Source organism: Terrapene carolina, unplaced genomic scaffold, assembly GCF_002925995.2.
Source record: "Terrapene carolina triunguis isolate 2854851 unplaced genomic scaffold, T_m_triunguis-2.0 Scaffold88, whole genome shotgun sequence".
In the NCBI taxonomy this organism is placed as follows: Eukaryota; Metazoa; Chordata; order Testudines; family Emydidae; genus Terrapene; species Terrapene triunguis.
Genome location: NW_020664439.1, coordinates 42,579,601 through 42,591,395, shown reverse-complemented (window position 1 = coordinate 42,591,395; position 11,795 = coordinate 42,579,601).

The following is an 11,795-nucleotide window of genomic DNA, read 5'->3' as shown; positions in this document are numbered from 1 at the left end:
TGTGGCGACATCGCTTGGACATTGGGTTACTTCAGAAGAACATGGTCACCAGTCACTGCTCCACCATGGGAATGTCCTGGAGTTTTTCCGTTCATTTGGCTCTGCTGCTGTGCCTTCTGCTGCCTCCCTTAATTCCACTGGATAGAAAATGATATCTTCAGTCATTTCTAACTGATCATTAACAGGAACAGAAAACTGCAGGGTAGTGGTGGGGGAAATACAAGTCCCGAATCAATGAAGCTTAGCACAGCAATGGTGTGACTGCTTCCTCTCAGTGAATGGCCTTCTGTTTACAAGATCTTTGGAGGAGACAGATTGGCAGGTGGCGATTCAGGGTTAGGCAGGAACCAAGATGTGGCAACTATTGTGACATTTTGAGGTCTTTTTTGCAGTATAAACAGATTCTTTCCCCTAGTCCGTGGTTTTTGGATCACATCCCTCCACATTTGGTGCTGATAATTCCGTTGAATGCCATTTAACGTTCTACATTTGAGTAGACTGCATGCTGTACACTTCCTTTGTGTGCTGGACTCTGGAGTAGGTACGGTTCATCCCCACATGGTATCAGACTATACTTAGGCATTTGCAAATGGGCAGGTGGGCTTTAGAAGCACTGAGGAGTAGATAAAGTGTTATTGTTAAATGCTTCTTTCCAGGACATTTTATTAAAGACTGTACCAAATCTCTGCAGCGTAAGGATATAATGTAGATCTGTAAAATTCCTACAGAAATCATTAGCTCGTTCAGAGCAGGTCTGACGGCACTTGCATGGAGGCATTTTGATGCAAAATGGGAGTTTTAGATCCCACAAAGCTGCTAGTCCCTTAACTTTTGCAAACGTAAATATTGACCTAGGACTGTGAAAACAGAAAAAGACTGGCCTGAAAGAAATGACACTACAGCGCTCAAAAGGCAGTGATTGATTTTGACTAAACGAGACCCTTTTTGTACCATGAATAGTGATGCGCCGTGTAAATTAAAGGCTCTCGTAGCACTAAAAAGGGAGAAAAGGCCAAACCAAAAGCAAAGCACTCATTATGAATTGTACCATGGGCAAAATAATACAATGCATTAATAATGTTTGAACTATGGTTTCATTGCAGGGACACAAGTGTTTTTCTTTGTACCGTGGAGGTTTTGGTGGCGCAATTACTATAATACAGCAAATCATTGAAGCACGTGAATAGTCCCAGCGAAGATAAAATTAAGGCACATGCTTAATTATACCTTGCTGAATTGGAGTCCTAGAGAGCGTATTGGTTTAATGATGAGTTTGACTGCAGTACCAAACAGAATGGATGCTGGCTTAGAACACCAAGTTTCTCATCCAGCCTCCAAATACCTAACGCCTTTGATTTGTGCTGCTTTCTGTTTTGCTGATTTGTGTCTAGAGGAAACACGATTCAGTGGGCCAGAGCCTTCCCTCCTTTACTGAAGTCAGTGCTGTTGCACTGAGATAAGGATTTGGCCCGTGTTGTCCTGGGGATAAATCTCATTTACACTAAATAACATTCAGGCTCAATATTGCCCTGAAGAACACACAGCTCCTGCTGAAGTCCACTGAAGTCATATGAGCGACTTGAGGGCAAAGTTGAGTCCCTCCTCCAGTCCCCAATACAATGAAATCTTTGAGTGAAGTCATTTTCTTCCCCACAGAATAACTTCACTGTGATGTCCTTGTTACTGTCAGTAGTGTATGCACTGTCTGGTAACAGTGCTTCTCTCTTACCCCCACCTTTCCCCAAACAGTGGGGCGAGAGAGTTTTTATTGCACGTTCCTGTGGAGGGGGCTTATATGAAATTGCCAAACCGAAGATTTATTTGTACTGTTATTGTTGACTTGTGGAAAGGCCAAAAATTGCACTTTGGAATCTCTCTAGATGAAAGGCTAGGAATCGACCTTATTATTGTTGTTGATCAAATATCCGACTCCCAGGAGTGGGAGCCAGTGGGGTCTGTCTTTTAGAGGACAGGAAATCAGGAATCCTTTGGGTTCTGTTCCTGCCTCTGCCTCTTGCAGTATTAACTTGGGCCAAGTCACTTACCCCCTCAGTGCCTCTGTTTCCCCGTCTGTAAAATGGGGTGATGACGTTTTGTCATGTGTAGAAGATGTCAGCTTACACACTCTCCTCACTCAGACCTGCAATGGGGTGTCAGCAGGTGCACCTAAGGTGGGGGACCCCCGTCCTGCACCCAGTCTGTGCCCTCTTGGGCAGTGAAGCATCACCAGATTTGATAGCTGTCTCCCCCTGCACACATACCCCTTTACGTTCAAGGAGCACTAGCATAACATCCTGCCTGGGTCCTACTTGATCGCCCTGGGGCTAGTGAGGGAACAGGTTTTCTTTTCTTTCAGTGCACCAAGGCAACAAACAGTTCCCCACCACCACCTTTTTAAATAACAGTTTCTGCACATTTCTGACACTTTTTTCTGTTTCAACAAAAGTTTGTCCTGGATGGTAGATCACACTGATACCATGAATGTACCGAAGAGGGAGAGAATGGACTAATCATTCACTACCAGCTGGCTGTGTGAATTGGATACAGCACTCAGGTTTCACTCATATTTGGGGGCTTATTATAACGCAGCTGGCCACAGATACAGCTTAGATTGACTTGATAGAATATCAGGGTTGGAAGGGACCTCAGGAGGTCATCTAGTCCAACCCCCTGCTCAAAGCAGGACCAATCCCCAGACAGATTTTTGCCCCAGGTCCCTAAATGGTCCCCTTAAGGATTGAACTCACAACCCTGGGTTTCGCAGGCCAATGCTCAAACCACTGAGCTATCCTTCCCCCTTATGCTTGATGCTCTTGCTGCATAGCAAGCTTTCAACAGTGTTTTAGCTGTGTCCATGAACCTTGCTACCACATGGGAGAGCCCAAGGCAGTTGTATGGTCCCTTCCCATCCACTTTACAAGCTCAGACCATATTTTATCCATTTTGGCCATTGCTGTGTTGTAGCTGGGTACCCTGAGAGGGCTGGTTTTTACATTGTAGTATCAACCTTAGACTGAGTTCCGTATTGTTAGGAGTTTGTAATAAAGTTTAAATGCTTTTACTTTATGAGGAGTCAAAGTTTAAGCTGACGACAATTTGTTGAGTAGATGAGCCCTAAATCACAGTCTCATGACACGTTTACGCTGTTTGGAGAAGGTGCGGTAGCTGCCAGGATGTTTAACAATGGTGGTTCCTAACAGGCTTCAACCAGTGCTTAATTTGTAATGCAAGAGGTGCCAGGGCTCAAGCAATTAGGTGCTGGGGCTCAAGCAATTTTTTTTATATTTATAACTGACGCAGCAAGCCCAACGGTCCCGGGGCTATGAAGTGCCAAGCCCAGAGGTGCCGGGGCTCAGCCCAGGCAAGCCCTAGCACAAATTAAGCACTGGCTTCACCTCTCAAGGTCTCAGGCCCAGTCTATGCTATAAAAATAACCAGGCCTCAGCCTCCACTAGATTTATGGAGTAGAGACGCGGGCCCACAGTCTTGACACACAGTAGTAAATGCTTGTTGCCCAACCATATTCTAACGGTGGCTTTCATTGCCAGCATGAATCGAGATTTGTGTGGCTGGCGTTCTGATTGCTTAGCCATTTTAATAGCCAGCCTTTGAGATTTCAACCAGGCTTGGGTGGCAGAAAGGTCAAGAGCTTCCTTAAAAAAAAAAAAAACGTGCTTCAGGTCTGATTTGCTGTTAGATGATCGGAAGTATTTAAAGCAGCCAAATTGTGTATTTCCACCAGCAGCTGGAGTGGAAAGTTGTTACTAAGATTTCTTCTGCCCAGCTGAGAATTGGTACGGTTTGTAATTCTTACATATTTTCCATGTTGATGATGTATTTGTATATTGTGATTGATGAGAGATAATCAGACAGGGGGAAAGCACAGAACTCTCTTGATAAATTGCCTGTCTCCCCTTTCCCCCGCACCCCGGTCAGGACAGAATGTATGAATTTATAACAACAACCGCCAAGTGTGTGAATCTGGAATTTCTGTAAATAGGCCATTCTGAACTGACACTTTGGTCTTTATAAAAAGTATAAATACTGTAGTACAAAACACTCGGTGTAGTTGGTATTTCTGTGTAATGTAAGGAGAAAAATGAGCCTGCCATTCATTTTAAATGAGAGGGGCTTAGTAAGGTGCCATCTACACAGCTGAAAAATTCATGCTTATGTTGAGTTTAGCCTGAGTTATGGCCATCACATATTTGGCCACAAAAGATATGAAAGCATTTTTTCCTTTACAGATCTCCCTTAATCGTGTCCCTGAATCATGTTTAGGGTGACCAGAGAGCAAGTGTGAAAAATCGGGACAGGGGTGGGAGGGTAATAGGAACCTATATAGGAAAAAGCCCCAAATTTCGGGACTGTCCCTATAAAATCGGGACATCTTGTCACCCTAATCATGTTAAACCCTTAGAGAAATCCAAGGCTTTACGTAGCGTTCAACAGCATGGTTAAGACTCATGTAAGCTAAGACTGTAACCAGATCATGGAACAAACCCGATTTGTAGCTGGGTTCCCCAACACATTTATAAACGGGCCCCAAGCAATGTATTTGCAGTGTGTCATTTGGACTTTAATTGTGTGTTTGCAAGCTATCTGCATAGCCTGAGCCAACTGCATGGGGGAACGCTGCAAAAGGACAGGAGGTAAAAATGCATGAACTGTCAGAATTTATTAAGCCAACTAAACCTGGAATATGTTTTCCCAAGATTGTATGAACCAAAAATTTCTCATCTCACACCGGTTTTACGCTAATGTAACTCCATTATGTGACATTTTGGGGCTTACCCAGGCCAGTAAGGGGATCAGTCAAGCTGACTCCTTCTTGTTGTGCTTGTGAGTCGTTACAGTAGCTATCGCTGAACTACTTGTGGTCTTATGGCAGCAAATGATCTGGGAGTCCCTGAAAGTTTCTGTCCCTTTCTTGATTACATTGAAGTGAAGGAACATCCATCCGGTGAGCAATCTGCCTTTACCGAGAGATGTTAGCCTCTCTCCCCAGCTTTGTCTGAATTGCCCCCAGCCACCTTGCTCAGTTAACCCCTTTAATTAGAGAGCAATGTCTCTTCTGCTCTGGAGAAGGTTGAAAAGACTGAATGCTGCAGTGACTGAAAGGAAAGAAGACACTGATTACCCAAGAGATTCACTTGTCAGCCATCTCCCACTCACTCACACCCTCATCACAAAACAAGGGATTCTCAGGGCAGAAAAGAACTTAGAAGTTAAAGGGGTCCAGCCACAGAATCGAGCAGTGAGGAGGGAACCGCCGCACTCACCTTTCTGGTGCAGCCCACCTTGGGCTGGATGGTTGGATGGGTCCCCCCTTTCTAGGTGCCCTAAGCAAAGCTGTCACTATCTGACACAGCTGAGAGTTGGTGACCCCTCTGGTCTGGCTGAGTGCACTTTCTCAGGCCTCAGAGCTTTGCTCTCCTGTGGTGGAATCAAGCAATTCTCTCACTTCTTTAGACTGGGCCCAGGATTGCCATATCGTGTTTATCTTCCTTGCTTACCCAGCCAGTCTGACTGGGTGCAGTACCCGCGGTTCTTCCCTTTGGGAGTTGCATAAAGTGATCGGACAGCCGTCTCAGACCAAGACCAAGATATTGTTTAATCTTAACAGTAGGAACAAAGTAAAACATAAGAGCAAAAGGATTTTAAAACAACACGTCTGTCTTACCAAGGCTATGTCTACACTACAGAATTAGGTCGGATTTATAGAAGCCGGTTTTATAGAAACCGGTTGTATGCAGCCGATTGTGTGTGTCCCCACCTAAAATGCTCTAAGTGCATGAAGTCGGCGGACCGCGTCCACAGTACCGAGGCTAGCGTCGACTTCCGGCGCATTGCACTATGGTACCTATCCCACAGTTCCCGGAGCCTCCGGCGCCCATTGGAATTATGGGTTGAGATCGCAATGCCCGGATGATGCAAAGCAGTGCCGCGAGGGGTTCTGGGTACATTGCGTCAGGCCCCTCCCCCGCCGTCACAGCAACGGCAGACAATAGATTCGCGCCTTTTTACCTGGGTTACCTGTGCAGACAACATACCACGCCAAGCATTGAGCCCGCTCAGCTCAGCTCACCGTCACCATATCTCTTCCGGGTGCCGGCAAACGTGGGACTGCATTGCTAAACAGCAGCAGCAGCTTACTGCCTTTTGGCGGTAGACGGTGCAGCATGACTGGTAGCCTTCATTGGCGATCTGGGTGCTGGCAGCTGTGGGGCTGGCAGCCGTAGGGCTGCATTGCACCAGCCCCTTGCCTTTTGGTAGAAGATGGTATATTACGACTGGTAACCGTCGTCATCGTACTGCAGTGGCTGTCGATCATGGGCACCCGGGCAGACAATGATGGTTATCAGTCGTAGTATGCTATTTTCTGCCAAGTGCCCAATATTGTCTGCTAAGCACCCAGAAGAGGCCGAGGGCTATCTGGGTGCTGGCAGACATGGGGCTGGCAGCCGTGGGGCTGCATTGCACCAGCCCCCTTGCCTTGATGATGATGGTTATCAGATGTATTATTCGCAGGATGGGGCAACATTGCTACACAGCAGCAACCCCTTGCCTTTTGGGCAGAAGATAGTATATTACGACTGGTATCCATCGTTGTCATACTGCAGTGGGCATCAGATCGTGCAATAGACCTGAAGGCTTACTGCCAAGCGCCCAGTATTTGCTGCCAAGCACCCAGAAAATGCCAAGGGCTATCAGTCATGCTGCACCGTCGTCTTAAGATGTAAAAAATAGATTTATTCTCCATTCATTTGCTTCCCCCCTCCCTCCTGCTAAACCCAGGCTTTTGAGTTCAATCTTTGGGGGGGGGGCATTCTGTGTGACAGTTGTTTGTGTTTCTCCCTGATGCAAACCCACCTTTCTTGATTTTAATTCCCTGTACCTGTACGCGGTGTCACTCGCCCCTCCCTCCCTCTCTCCCTCCCTCCCTTCTTCCCCTGGTCCGTCAGATACTACTTTCGCGCTTTTTTTCAGACCAGACGCCATAGCCAGCACTGGGATCATGGAGCCCGCTCAGATCACCGCGGCAATTCTGAGCACTATGAACACCACGCGCATTGTCCTGGAAAACATGCAGAGCCTCCTGGACATGCCAAAGCCAAACCAGGACCAGCTGAGGAGGAGGCGATTGCAGCGCGGCGACGATAGTGATGAGGAAATTGACATGGACCTCTCACAAGGCACAGGCCCCAGCAATGTGGAAATCTTGGTGTTACTGGGGCAGGTTCATGCCGTGGACCGCCGATTCTGGGCCCGGGAAACAAGCACAGAGTGGTGGGACCGCATCGTGTTGCAGGTCTGGGACGATGCCCAGTGGCTGCGAAACTTTCGCATGCGTAAGGGCACTTTCATGGAACTTTGTGACTTGCTTTCCCCTGCCCTGAAGCGCCAGAATACCAGGATGAGAGCAGCCCTCACAGTGGAGAAGCGAGTGGCGATAGCCCTGTGGAAGCTTGCAACGCCAGACAGCTACCGGTCAGTCGGGAATCAATTTGGAGTGGGCAAATCTACTGTGGGGGCTGCTGTGATCCAAGTTGCCAGGGCAATGAGAGACCTGGTGATATCAAGGGTAGTGACTCTGGGAAACGTGCAGACCATAGTGGATGGCTTTGCTGCAATGGGATTCCCAAACTGTGGTGGGGCGATAGACGGAACCCATATCCCTATCTTGGCACCGGCGCACCAAGCCACCGACTACATAAACCGCAAGGGGTACTTTTCAATGCTGCTGCAAGCCCTGGTGGATCACAAGGGACGTTTCACCGACATCAACGTGGGCTGGCCGGGAAGAGTACATGATGCTCGCGTCTTCAGGCAGTCTCTTCTGTTTCGAAAGCTGGAGGAAGGGACTTTCTTCCCAGACCAGAAAATAACAGTTGGGGATGTTGAAATGCCTATCGTGATCCTTGGGGACCCAGCCTACCCCTTAATGCCATGGCTCATGAAGCCATACACAGGCAGCCTGGACAGCAGTCAGGACCTGTTCAACTACAGGCTGAGCAAGTGCCGAATGGTGGTGGAATGTGCATTTGGCCGTTTAAAAGCGCGCTGGCGCAGCTTACTGACTCGCTCAGACCTTAACGAAAAGAATCTCCCCATTGTTATTGCTACTTGCTGTGCGCTCCACAATATATGTGAAAGTAAGGGGGAGACATTTATGGCGGGGTGGGAGGTTGAGGCAAATCGCCTGGCCGCTGATTACGCGCAGCCAGACACCAGGGCGGTTAGAGGAGCACAGCAGGGCGCGGTGCGCATCAGAGAAGCGTTGAAAACCAGTTTTGTGACTGGCCAGGCTACGGAGTGAAACTTCTGTTTGTTGCTCCTTGATGAACCCTCTGCCCCTCCCCCACCACCCTGTTAACTCTACTTCCCTGCAAACCAACCACCCCACCCTCCCCTACTACCCTCCCCCCTTCGAGCACCACTTGCAGAGGCAATAAAGTCATTGTTGCTTCACATTCATGCATTCTTTATTAATTCAGCACACAACTAGGGGGATAATTTGAAAGGTAGCCCGGGATGGGTGGGGGAGGAGGGAAGGAAAAGGACACACTCCAATTTAAAACTTTAAAACTTATTGCTATGGAAATCATCTAGGGTGGAGTGAGTGGGTGGCCGAAGGCCCCCCCACCGTGTTCTTGGGCGTCTGGGTGAGGAGGCAATGGGACTTGGGGAGGATGGCTGCTGGTTACAGAGGGGCTGTAGCGGCGGTCTCTGCTCCTGCTGCCTTTCCTGCAGCTCAACCATACGCAGGAGCATATCACTTTGATGCTCCAGCAGCCGGAGCATCGACTCTTGCTTTCTGATTACAAGTTGACGCCACCTCTCCTCTTCAGCCCGCGTTTCAGCACGCAACTTCTCCTCTTCAGCCCGCGATTCAGCACGCCACCTCTCCTCTCGCTCATATTGGGCTTTTTTAAAATCAGTCATTGACTGCCTCCACGCATTCAGCTGTGCTCTGTCAGCGTGGGAGGCAGTCTGAAGTTCAGTAAACATTTCGTCACGCGTCCTTCGCTTCCTTCTTCGAATATTCACTAGCCTCTGCGAAGGAGTAAGATTTGCAGCTGGTGGAGAAGGGAGAGGTTGTTAAAAAAGATACATTTTAGAGAACAATGGGTAGACTCTTTCACGTTAGATTTTGCTGTTCACAACATCACACAGCACATGTGCTTTCGTTACAAGGTCGCATTTTTCCTCTTATATTGAGAGTCTCCTGGTTTGGTGTGAGAGATCACTCACGCAGTGCCAGGACACAGATTTCAGCTTGCAGGCAGCCATGGTAAGACATATAGTCTTTGGGCTTTTTTAACCTTCTTAACATGTGGGGATGGTTTCAAACAGTTCTGCCCTCATTTCCCATACCAAGCACCCGTGCCATTTAAAATGGGTTTGCAATGTAAAAGGAGGGGCTGCGATTTCAGGTTTAACATGCAGCACAAACCCAACTAACTCCCCTCCCCCTCACACCCAATTCTCTGGGATGGTCACTTCAACCCTCCCCCCCACCGCGTGGTTAACAGCGGGGAATATTTCTGTTCAGCAGACCAGGAAGGGGCACCTCTGAATGTCCCCTTAATAAAATTGCCCCATTTTAACCAGGTGACCGTGAATGATATCACTCTCCTGAGGATAACAAAGAGTGATAAGGAATGGATGTTGTCTGCATGCCAGCAAACACCGGGACCATACGCTGCCATGCTTTGTTATGCAATGATTCCAGACTACGTGCTACTGGCCTGGCGTGGTAAAGTGTCCTACCATGGCGGACGGGATAAGGCAGCCCTCCCCAGAAACCTTTTGCAAAGGCTTTGGGATTACATGAAGGAGAGCTTTCTAGAGATGTCCCTGGAGGATTTCCGCTCCATCCCCATACACGTTAACAGACTTTTCCAGTAGCTGTACTGGCCGCGATTGCCAGGGCAAATTAATCATTAATCATTAAACACGCTTGTTTTTAAACCATGTGTAATATTTACAAAGGTACACTCACCAGAGGTCCCCTGTGTGCCCTCAGGGTCTTGGGTCAGTTCGGGGGTTACTGTTTCCAGGTCCAGGGTGACAAACATATCCTGGCTGTTGGGGTAACTGGTTTCTCCGCTTCCTTGCTGCTGTGAGCTATCTATGTTCTCTCCATCCTCATCTTCCTCGTCCGCCGAACCCGCTTCCCCGTTTGCAGAGAGGGACTCATAGAACACGCTTGGGCTAGTGGTGGCTGCACCCCCTAGAATGGCATGCAGCTCCGCGTAGTAGCGGCATGTTTGCGGCTCTGCCCCGGACCTTCCGTTTGCGTCTCTGACTTTGTGGTAGGCTTGCCTTAGCTCCTTAATTTTCACGCGGCACTGCCGCGCGTCCCTGTTATGGCCTCTGTCCTTCATGGCCTTGGAGATCTTTTCTAATGTTTTGCCGTTTCTTTTACTGTTTCGGAGTTCGGCGAGCACTGCTTCATCTCCCCAGATGGCGATCAGATCCTGTACCTCCCGTTCGGTCCAGGCTGGAGCTCTTCTGCGATCCTGGGACTGGGACTGGGACTCCATCATGGTTACCTGTGCTGATGGGCTCTGCATGGTCACCTGTGCTCTCCACGCTGAGCAAACAGGAAATGAAATTCAAACGTTCGCGGGGCTTTTCCTGTCTACCTGGCCAGTGCATCTGAGATGAGAGTGCTGTCCAGAGCGGTCACAATGAAGCACTGTGGGATAGCTCCCGGAGGCCAGTAATGTCGAATTCCGTCCACACTAGCCCAATTCCGACCCCCTAAGGTCGATTTTATCGCTAATCCCCTTGTCGAGGTGGTGTTAGGAAACCGGTTTAAAGGGCCCTTTAAGTCGACAGAAAGGGCTTCGTAGTGTAAACGTGTCCAGGCTTAAGTCGATTTAACGCTGCTAAAGTCGACCTAAACTCGTAGTGTAGACCAGGCCCAAGAGTCTAACCGCCCTCCTGATGGGGACCCCATCCCCAGTAGGTCTAACTTCCCCCAGAACCCACACAACAGGCTGTGGGTCCTTAGTCTCAAAAACCTATGTTATCTGGCCTTAAGGGAGTTTGTGTCTCTTTACACCTTCCTGAATCTTTTGATTTCCGCCCTTCAGAGGTACTGCCTCTTTCCTGAGGAAGCCTGTCTGGCAATCCCAGCAGGGGCTCACACCAGAGCAGCAAAGCAACTGGCTCCAGCATCCTCCCTCAAGTGTTTGCTGTGCAGCATATATCTGGATTCCCTTCCCCCTTCCTGGTGCACTCCTTGGCAATCCTACTATTGAATTCACTCAAAATATACATACAGCAAAACCCAGACCAACATATGCGAGTCATAAATTATCACAGGCAACACCATATCTCTCACACTCTCTATTTTCTGGCTATTTTTCTCTTCTATTTCTCCCTCTATTCTGCCATTTTCCTCCTTGTCCTTTTCCTTGCAGGTGTGAGGTTTAGGGGGCTGTTTTGTGACTTCCCCTCCCTATTCCCCACTTCCCAGAAGGCTTTGCACTGCTCTGGGTAAGAAGGACGAGTTCAGTGATAGCCGTGTATGGAGCACTTTTACCCTTGTTCTCCAGAAACTGCCCTGGCTCCATATCTACACATGGGCGTGATTCACAGTGTTAATAGATCGATAAAACCTGTACAGTTTGGGGTCCTGTCTACCTCTGAGACTCTCTTTCACCCTGTGCTCCAACCTGAGAGTTGAGCTCAGCTGAGGCGCCTCTGCCATCAGACATGAACGTTGCAGGTGTGGAGACAGACTTCCCAGTGAAGGTCCCTCTGGTCTAGGACTTGCCTCC